This window comes from Dromiciops gliroides, chromosome 3 (assembly GCF_019393635.1).
Source record: "Dromiciops gliroides isolate mDroGli1 chromosome 3, mDroGli1.pri, whole genome shotgun sequence".
Lineage (NCBI taxonomy): Eukaryota > Metazoa > Chordata > Mammalia > Microbiotheria > Microbiotheriidae > Dromiciops > Dromiciops gliroides.
Genome location: NC_057863.1, coordinates 525,888,498 through 525,899,036, shown reverse-complemented (window position 1 = coordinate 525,899,036; position 10,539 = coordinate 525,888,498).

Here is a 10,539-nt window from a genome sequence, read left to right as displayed (position 1 = left end):
TTCCTAGCCTGTATCCACAGCTTGAAACTATGTCAGGACAACATGCCTGGGTCCCAAGTCTGTGTGGCCACAATGGTATGGATATAATGTTGAAGCTAAAGAGAAACAAAGCTTTTTTTTTTTTTTTTAAGTGAGGCAATTGGGGTTAAGTAACCTGTCCAGGGTCACACAGCTAGTAAGTGTTAAGTGTCTGAGGTCACATTTGAACTAAGTTACTCCTAACTCCAGGGCTGGTGCTCTATCCACTGCGCCACCTAGCTGCCCCCAAAACTTGTTTTTTTAGTACATCAGCCACTAGAAGGACAAGAATATTGAATAAAACTTAGGGATATTATTTTTAGGCTTATGTTCATCTTAATCCTCCAATAGAGATATAAAGGGAATTATAAGCCACCATACACATTTTCTTTTATCAATATTCCTGAGAGTTTTCATTTTGGGATCTCTCAGGAAGTGATAGGTGGATTATTTCAACATCTATTTTACCCTCTGGTTCTAGAATATCAGGACAGTTTTCTTAGATAATTTATTAAAAGATTATGTATAGACTAATTGTTTTCTTTTCATGGCTTTCAGGAAGTCCCATAATTTTTAAGTTACCACTCCTGAATCTATTTTCCAGGTCATTTGTTTTTCTAATGCTATATTTCACAATGTCTTCTATTTTTTTAATTCTTTTGGCTTTGGTTGTTTCTTAATGTCTTAGAATCATTAGACTTGCTCAATTTTAATTTTTAATGAATTATTTTCTTCAGGGAGCTTTTTTACCTCCTTCTCCATTTGGCCAATTCTACTTTTTAAGGAGTTTTTTTATTTTTCTTCAGTGAGTTTTTGGGCCTCTTTTTCCATTTGGCCAATTCTGCCTTTCAAGGCCTTATTCTCCTCATTGGATTTTTGTCCCTCTTTTGCCATTTGGCCTAGTGTGGTTTTTTAGGTGTTATTTTCTTATGTGTGTGTGTCTTTTACCAAGTTGTTGACTTTTTTTCATGATTTTCTTATATCACTTATTTCTCTTCCCAATTTTCCCTCTACCTCTCTTACTTGGTTTTAAAATCCTTTTTGAGCTCTTCTTTGAACTGAGATCAATTAATATTTTTCTTTAGATGCTTGGCATGTAGGAGTTTTTAATTTGTTGTTTTCTTTTGAGTATGTGTTTTGATTTTTTTCTTGTCAACATAGTAACTTTCTGTAGTCAGAATTTTCTGTTGTTTACTTATTTTCCAGCCTATTTTTGGACTTTTAACTCTATGCTAAATTGGCACTCTGTTTCAAGAGTGGAGGGGACACTGTCCCAAACTTCAATGGTTTTGTGAAGCTGTTTTCAGAGATACTTCTAGGGACCTATAAGTTTTCAGTTCTCCCAAAGTGGTATGATTTAAGGAAAAGTGTCTTTACTACTTTCCTGGCCTATGATCTGGTCTGTGAGTGACCACAAGCACTCTTTTCTGCCTTGGAACTATCAGAAGGATCCTGGTTTTACTGTATCACAAGGTATGGTGTGCTACTGCTCCTCTGTGCCCTAAGGCTACCACTCAGGACTGATACATGGATCTGTGATCTGTGTATGGGCAAAGCAACAGAGTCCTGCTCCCAGTGTCAGGAAAAAGACCCCTGTATTCCCCTTCTGACCATTTTCTTTTCTTCCTTACAGTCTGTGGGCTGAGAGCTTCAGAAGCAACCAGTACCACTGATGATTCAGTTGTTCCCATGACCTTATCCTGGTTTACTCAGGCATAGTCTTTGCTGGTACAGCCTGCAATGGACTGTGTGCCACTCTCACTTTGTGTGACAAACCTTTCCTGCTAACTTTCAAAGTTTTCTTGGACTGGAAAATTGTCTCACCCCATTCTTTTGTGGCTTCTTCCACTCCAGAATTTGTTTTAGGTAAGAATTTGAAAGTGTAAAGAAGGAGTTTGAGGGAGAGCTCAGGAGTGTCCCAGCCTTTTCTTCACCATCCTGAATCCACCAGAAGATTATAGCCTCTAAAACTTAAAGGGACCTTAAAAATCATCTAACTCAACCCAATCAATTTAATAGGCAATATTTTCTTAAGTGTGTACTATATGCAAGGCACTGAGGTTCTTGAGATTAATAGACAAACATTGAGGGACTGGCATCCTATTGGGGAATAAGATCTGTAAGTAAATAGAGGAATCTAGTATCAAGTATGAGGCATATGTGTATTTGTTGGCTTTCTGTGTGGTCCATTTGATCATGATATTTATGAACCTACATAGTACATATCAAAAATGAAAAGTGAATAAGGATATCCTGTGTTGCAGAATTTACTTGAATTATATACCTGATTTTTGCTTTCTGAGCTCACATTTTTCTATGTCTGTTAAGGGGTTCCTAGAGGATTTTATATATATATGAGTAGTGAAACCCCCAACCCAGTTAATGCAACCAGCAAAGGCACAGAGGGCTCAGTTAAATAAATTAAAATTTTAAACTAAGTGCAGACACATATCTAATCATCTTGAAAAGATTAAAATTTTTTGATCATTAGATAAATAGATGATGGCACAAAAGTAACTTACAATTGAATCAGACATATCAGACATATCTTTGGGTCTATGTATAAAAACAAGCCAATTTGAAACCATGTAGTCTAGTGGCAGTAGTTTGGTGGTGGAAATACTGCGATCAAATCACTGTAAAGGAATTGCTTGGTTTAAATAAAAGTTTCTTTCTCTATCTCTTCCTGTCCTGAATGACTACATAAGTTTGTGGAATTTAGTGGCCACATCAGAGATCCCATTTCTGAGTAGACATGGTAGCAATGGTTGCCAACACAATAGAAACTGATTGGACAGGAAGCATGTATAGAAAGCTCTGCAAAGAAAGTAACCTAAAGGTAGTGGCAGGTTCAAGGAATGAGATTCATCATGGCACAGAGAAGATAAGTGTTGTTTGAGGACTCAACAGATACACCAACCCTCACAGTCCCACTGAACATCACATCTAAGGAGCACTTCATGAAGAATATATCAAAGAAAAACTGGACTTCTAGTAACAAGGAACTGTGAGGTACCACTTTACTTTTCATTACCATCATATTTTTAATTTGAGCTCAGTTTCCCAGGAACATGTGTGCAAGGGAAGAATGAAAATATGGTTATGGGGAGAAATTTTTTAATAAATTCTTCTTGCTCTAAAACCTTAGTAAATAGCTTTTGTAAAAGCTAATTAAATCTAACTAGTAAGTTGTTATTGATGATTACATTGGTCAGTGATTATAACCAGACCATCAGAGTTACCTCTAGAAATCTTAGGGAGGGTAACAGTCAATTGCTTTCTGGGTACCTGGTCTGAAAATACTAGTGGGAACTGAAGAAGTAGTTCTCAAGGGGGTGGTACCTATATCAAAATCTTTCCCCATTAGTAATATTTAAGTTTTTGAGGGCAGGGACTATTTGATTTTTTATCTTTGTATTCTCAGAGTGTCTGATACATAGCAAACATATAATAAATACTTCTTTGCTTCTTGATTTCTGTCTTAATTAGCTTTCAAGGATCCCAAAGCCAAACCTTAAATTAAACAATATAATAGCTCAGAAAATCCCCTGGTTTTTTCAGACTTAACGTTTCTCAATCCAGCAAGGTGTTTATATTCTAACCACACAGTTTCCTCCTGGCTTTTGCATCCTTCTTTCTCCTTACCTGTAATTTTTACTTCTAGGATAGAAACTTGTAGTTTTCTAGCCAAATGATATATCCCTTTCTCTGAGAGGAAATTTAGATTCCCCTGAACATGATTTCTCCCTTCCCTTAAATATAAAACATTTGAGTTTCTCTGATCATGGAGCTCTCTTCACATTTAGGCCCAGAAATATTAGAAAGTGATTGGTGAAACCATGAATCAAGTGTATGCATGTCTTGCAAGACTACAGAGCCTGAATGCCATTGTTTCTGAGTCTTCTTGGTGACCTCCCTCATTTTATTCCTCCTCCACATTTGGAGGTGGTGATTCTGGTTCCCAGATGAGATACTTGTCAGGTTGCCCTAGCCTACTTTCCTTGAGTGTTTTGATCTGTCATGTGACCTTCCCTTTAACATTCCAAGTTAAAGGGATTATTGCACCATTAACCCATCTTCTCCTTCCTGCAAAGGCCCCTTTAGTTCCACCAACAAACCTTGACAAATGGTCAAATTATTTTAAATTGTTTTTATAATTTTTACATGACCATGATTTTTGTGTTAAATATTATTTGAAGAGAGATGCAAAATATTTATTCCTGACAATGAAATGGATCCTAGATTTCTTTTTCTCCCAATCACGTTCATTTATACACTGTCTAGTTTTACCAATGTCTGTATTAAACCCATACTTAACCATAATACATGATGTATTTATATGACTATGTAATGAGACTGTTGGTATCTACAGTTTAGATAATACTGTTAATTCTGCCTAAATTTCTTTTCGCTTTTTACATAGCTAAAATGCATTTTTGATTTATATTCTGGCTAACTAAAACTACTAGGTTTTTTTCCCCTCTTTCTCATGAACTGCTACTAAATCTGACTGCCTAATCCTATATGTCTTCTCATTTCCTCATTTCAGTTTGGAAAATACCATCCTCACTGCTACCATTGTAAAAAAAAAAAAGACAATTATCTTCATTTTACAGATGAGAAAGCTGAAGCTCAGAATTTAAATGATGGGTTAGATGACTATATACCAAGAAACTCTAAGGGGGCAGCTAGGTGGTGCAGTGGATAAAGCACTGGCTCTGGATTCAGGAGGACCAGAGTTCAAATCCAGCCTCAGACATTTAACACTCACTAGCTGTATGACCCTGGGCAAGTCACTTAACCCTTGTTGCCCTGCAAAAAAAAAATCTTAAACAAAAAAACAAACAAAACAACCCACAACTCTATGGTGACAAAGATGAGATAGAATGCATTATAACATAGAAAATGTGTCATTTTGAAGATATTAAATTAAAAAGGTTTTATAAAACCAATGCAACCAAGATTAAAAGAAGAACAGAAAGCTAGGAAACAATGTTTACAGCCAATGTTTCTGATAAAGGCCTCATTTCTCAAATATATAGAACTGAATAAAATATATAATAATAATAATAATAATAATAGTCATTCCACAATTGAGAAACAGTGAAAGGATAGGAACAGTTTTCATCTGAAGAAATTAAAGCTATCTACAACCATATGAAAAAAATGTCCCCTATCATTTCTTTTTAAAGAAATGAAAATTAAAACTACTCTGAGGTAATACTCATATTTATCCAATTGTCTAATATGACAAAAAAGGAAAATGATAAATGTTGGAGGAGATGTGGGAAAATTAGAAAACTAATTTACTGTTGGTGGAATTGTGAACTGATCCAACCATTCTAAAGATCAATTTAGAACCATGCCCCAAACACTATAAAACTGCACATACCCTTTGACCCATCAATACCACTACTGGGTTTGTATCCCAAAAAGATGATAAAAAAGGGAAAAGAACCCACATATACAAAAATATTTATAGCTGCTCTTTTTGTGGTGGCAAAGAATTGGAAATTGAAGGGATGCCCATCAATTGGGGAGTGGCTGAACAACTTGTAGTCTATGAATGTAATGGAATATTACTGTGCTATAAGAAATGATGAACATATGGATTTCAGAGAAACCTGGAAAGACTTACATGAATTGATGCTAAGTGGAATGAGCAGAACCAAGAGAAAATTGTCAACAGTATCAGCAACATTGTATGATGACAACTGTGGTAAACTTAGCTCTTCTCAGCAATACAATGTTCCAAGACAATTCCAAAAGACTCATGATGGAAAATGTTTTCCACATCCAGAAAAAGAACTATGGAGTCAGAATGCAGATTGAAGCATATTATTTTCACATTTTTTGTTTTGTTGTTGTTTCTTCTTTCTTGTATTTTTTCCCTTTTGTTCTGATTCTTCTCTCACAACATGACTAATGTGGAAATATATTTAACATGATTGTAATGTATAATGTTTATCAGATTGCTTGCTGGCTTTGGGAAGGTGGGAAAGGAGGGTGGGAGAAAAATTTGAAACTCAATCTTACAAAAATGAATGTTGAAAACTATCTTTACAAGTAATTGGATAAAATAAAATAAAATAAAAACTATTAAAAAACTAAACTAAAAATTACTATTTGAGTCAGGATTCAAACTAAGATCTCCTAGAAGTTCAATATTCTATTTACTAAATTATGCTGATACTCAATTTCATCCTTAAATACTACTCATCAATCTAGCCTATTTATACATACATTTCTGATTTTCCCTGATATGGTAAAAAGTTCCACTGTGCTTTTTACTTATTTTAATAGGAGTTTTATGTCACATAATTCTCTCCTTGCCAATATCTTGTTGTTGATTTTGATTCCTTTAGCCTCTTTAGAATCAAACAGTATTCCAGTAATAACACATTATTAACCCTAGACTCTAAATTTATTTGTGCTGTGTCCTATTTGAGGGACTAAGCCCATTTTCCAAATAATAATTAATTCCCTTATTATGCAGAGGCAACACTTATAATTTACTTTGGAAAAACAATAAATATGGCTTGTGTCTAGATCTCCACTGGGTAAAAAGGTCCCTAGATTCTATAATAACACTCAATGCTACATTGTTTATTTCAGGTATAGATATCCTTTATTTCCTCTCACAAAATTTGCATACCCAAATGATAGGACTCACAATTGTCCAGAGACAATGCAGCAACACACACAAAACCTTCACGATAGCTCATAAATAGCCAGTACATTTTTTTCCTTTTGAATAAGGCCCACTTGCCATAGGACCAGAAATTCCTCAAGATATATAGTAGAATACTTTGGTTTCAGCTTCCTTAGATGTGAAACAAACTTGGGATTGCTAGTCATGCAGCACCTAAATATTCCAGTGAGTCCCACTTCCCACATACAGCTCCTAGATTCCTCTGCATCATGCTGTGTATTTGATTTTACCAAGAAAGGAAAAATATTCTGTAGGATAAGCAGTCTTCCCTTTCCCTCACCAGAGCCGCATAAGCCAAATAACTCTTGGTAACAAAAGAGGACAAAGTCCCCTGTCACCCATGCCTCTTCAGAGACCATGTATGTGATTCTCTTCTCTCTAAGACTCTTGTACTGCTCAAGAACTCATAGAAAAACACCATTCCCTGGTTGAAGACTACATTGTTGAGCTTTTGAATTTGGAGCTGCTAGAAGAAAATCCCTGGAGAAGGACTCTCAACACACCACCAGAAGATGAGATTTTAGAGCTCTCACTAGTTGGACCATATGTTTCTCTTCTCCATTCCTGCTATTTGGTTTACAATATAAAGGGTTCTAAGGGCGTGGGGGGTCTTCCCCTAAGGGCACTAAGCTAATTTTAATTTTGCTGCGGAAAAAAAGGCAAAAGGTCAACAAAAGTCTATAGGTTCTCTTTTATAAGATAGCACAAAGGAGTTTCTCCTTATAGAATAATATATTATATCTTTCAACACTGTAAATCAACCAAAACAATTCATCTTGGATCAAACATATTCTCCTGAGAAGTATTAAAATCAAATGGAAACAGGGGCCACTAAACTATTCATGATTATCCCTGGTGACCACATATTGACTTAGTTTTAAAATGTAATGTTATCTGTGTTTTATTGTATTTTTTCTGGATTAGATATTCCCCAATTATATTTTAATCTGGCTCAGGTCACACTCAGGAATATTGCAGACTTCATATGGCCCTCAGACCATGTGTTCGACAACTTTGTCCCAGAGGGTATTAAGAGACATATCATCTATTCCCTCCATAGAATGACAATATCAAGTTCCCAAACAAAGGCTCAATACTCTGTAATTTCGTGAAATTGATCAAGGAACTTCCATCATCCCCCAAAAAGAGCACTTTCTGGTTTAGAAAGTACTTTGCGGGGGCAGCTAGGTGGCGCAGTGGATAGAGCACCAGCCCTGGAGTCAGGAGGACCTGAGTTCAAATCGGGCCTCAGACACTTAACACTTACTAGCTGTGTGACCCTGGGCAAGTCACTTAACCCCAATTGCCTCACCAAAAAAAACCCCCAAAACAAAACAAAAAACAAAACAAAAAACAAAACAAAAAAACAAAGTACTTTGCTCACAACAACTTTGTTAGGAAAATAGTATAAATATAAGTATTCATATTATTCCCATCTTCAGATGAGTAAGCCAAGTTTCAGGGAAGGCTATTAATTTTTCCAGGTTACACAAATATTACTTGACAAAGATGAGACTTGATCCAAGTCTTTTAACTCATCATCATCATCACTACCACCATCATCACTGTCGTGCTTCTTTGGTCTATTTCTTCCATTTTCTCTAGGAACCCTTCATGTTCTCTATTAAGCAGCACATTATACAAGTGTTAAAGTCTCTCCCTCTCCTTTTCTGTCAGGGAAACCAGCTTATTTTTACAGAAAACAGTCAGTGTGTGCCTCAGGCAGATAGCCAAGTATAGCAGAGCCAATGGATATTTCTTTCATGTTCATAATACTGTGTGTCTAAAGTTAATGTATAGATTTTTATTGCTACCCAATATCTTCCCCAGTAAACTTCCTCAGCAAACAGTCTCCAATCTCTGCTGCCCAGTTCCTTGTCACATGGGGGTCTAAGGAAGGCTGGAGGCAGAGTAGTGTCATGAAAACCACTGTGACTAGTCAGATGACCTGACTTGGAGTCTTGTCTCTGACTTTTACCAACTGTATGAACTTGAGTAGGTCATTTTTTGATGTTATTGAGTCATTTCAGTGGTGTCTGACTCTCTATGAACTCATTTAAGGTTTTCTTGGCAAAGATACTGTAGTGGTTTGCCATTTCCTTCTCCAGATAATTTTATATATAAGGAAATTTGTGACAAATTGGGTTAAGTGACTTACCTAGGGTCACACAGTTAGTAAGTGTCTGAGCCAGATTTGAACTAAGGTTCTCCTGACCCCAGGGCTGGCAATGTGTTTACTGCGGCACCTGGCTGCCTTAAGGTTACTTTACTTCTACTATTATTCATGTTTCCATATATTAAATGAGGAGCTGATAACCAAGGTTGCTTCCAATCCATCATCTCAATGTCTCCTCCTTACTACAGGCTAGAAATATCATAGTTGTCAGCAGTTAGCAGTATTTTTCATTACTTAGGTGTCATATCAGTTTCTTCCAGCAAACAGAGAGAAAAACTTGACCCAAATATTTCAAAATCTGTCCCTTGCCTATTTCTGCCTCCTTTGCCTATTTATTTGCTCTGGGATCATGATTACCCATCTTAGGTGATCACCTATTTTTTTATTAGGTGAAATCATGCTATTAAAATGATTTTTTTTTCTTGCAGACATATGTTCATGATGGAGATAGCATCTAGATTTATCACTAAGTTTTTTTTTCTTATATTACAAAATGATGGTTTGAAAATACTTATAAATAAAACTCATTTGAGGAAAAAATAGAGGTAGCATGAAGTAGGTGAAAGAGATCATATCAGGAAAAATGAGAACCTGAAAATACATCTAAACAATTCTATGACCTTAATAAAATCCATTAAAACTTTCCAGTTCTCAGCTTCGTCATCTGTAAAATAAGAACATAATTATATTAGCATTCTTTTAAGTTCTGAAGAATATTATTTTAATCTTAATTTCATGGTTTCATCACTGACTTTCAAGTAATTAGAAAGTAACATGAAGTAACAGAGTTTTGAATCATTCATTAAAATTTCATGGGAAGCAACTTTCCCTATGAGCATTTTATTTTAAGGGGATTTTACTATATGCTGAGATTAGGATAATGCAAATTCCATGAAACAGGTTAATTCCCACGAAACAAGAGTTTTCAGAAAACATAGACTAAGATTACTTTTCACAGATAAAAGTTGGTTTCTCTAAAAAGAAAATGTGTGTCTATACACATATATGTATAGACACACATATATGTGTATGCTTATATATACATATATGTTTGTGTGTATACATGATATACATACATACATTAATACCATCAGTTGACCAAGCACTCAATTGTCCTGTTATATTTAATCCTGTTATGATACAATATCAAGTTATATTTAATCCTATTATGATACTAGAAATATCAGACCAGATTGATATTGGTTTTATTTTTTTTCCTAGTGGAAGAATGAATAATTGATATGAATAGAGCATTTGAGGATTCTTATACAAAGAATACTGATAACCTCCAGTGGATAACTTGTAAAAAATTCTTTCCCTTTGTCTTTTCATATTAAACTTTTCCTAGTGATGCTGGGTGCATAGAGTAAACATTGATTCAAGTGCATTAAATTCTGTTGTGTTGCCACATAATATATTTGAGAGGTGGCAAAAGTAGGGGGTGATTCATGGAGTGGAAATGAAAGCCAGCTGCCTTTAAAAAATGGAGTGGTTTCATTATCCCAGATGCTTGTTTGGAATATTCCATTAGGAAAACTTTTTTGAATATTGGTAGGAAAAGAGCACACAAAGCTTTCCTTGGAGTTCTAACCTTATTTAGTTCCTAATATTTCAAGGTTATGCTATCCCTTGT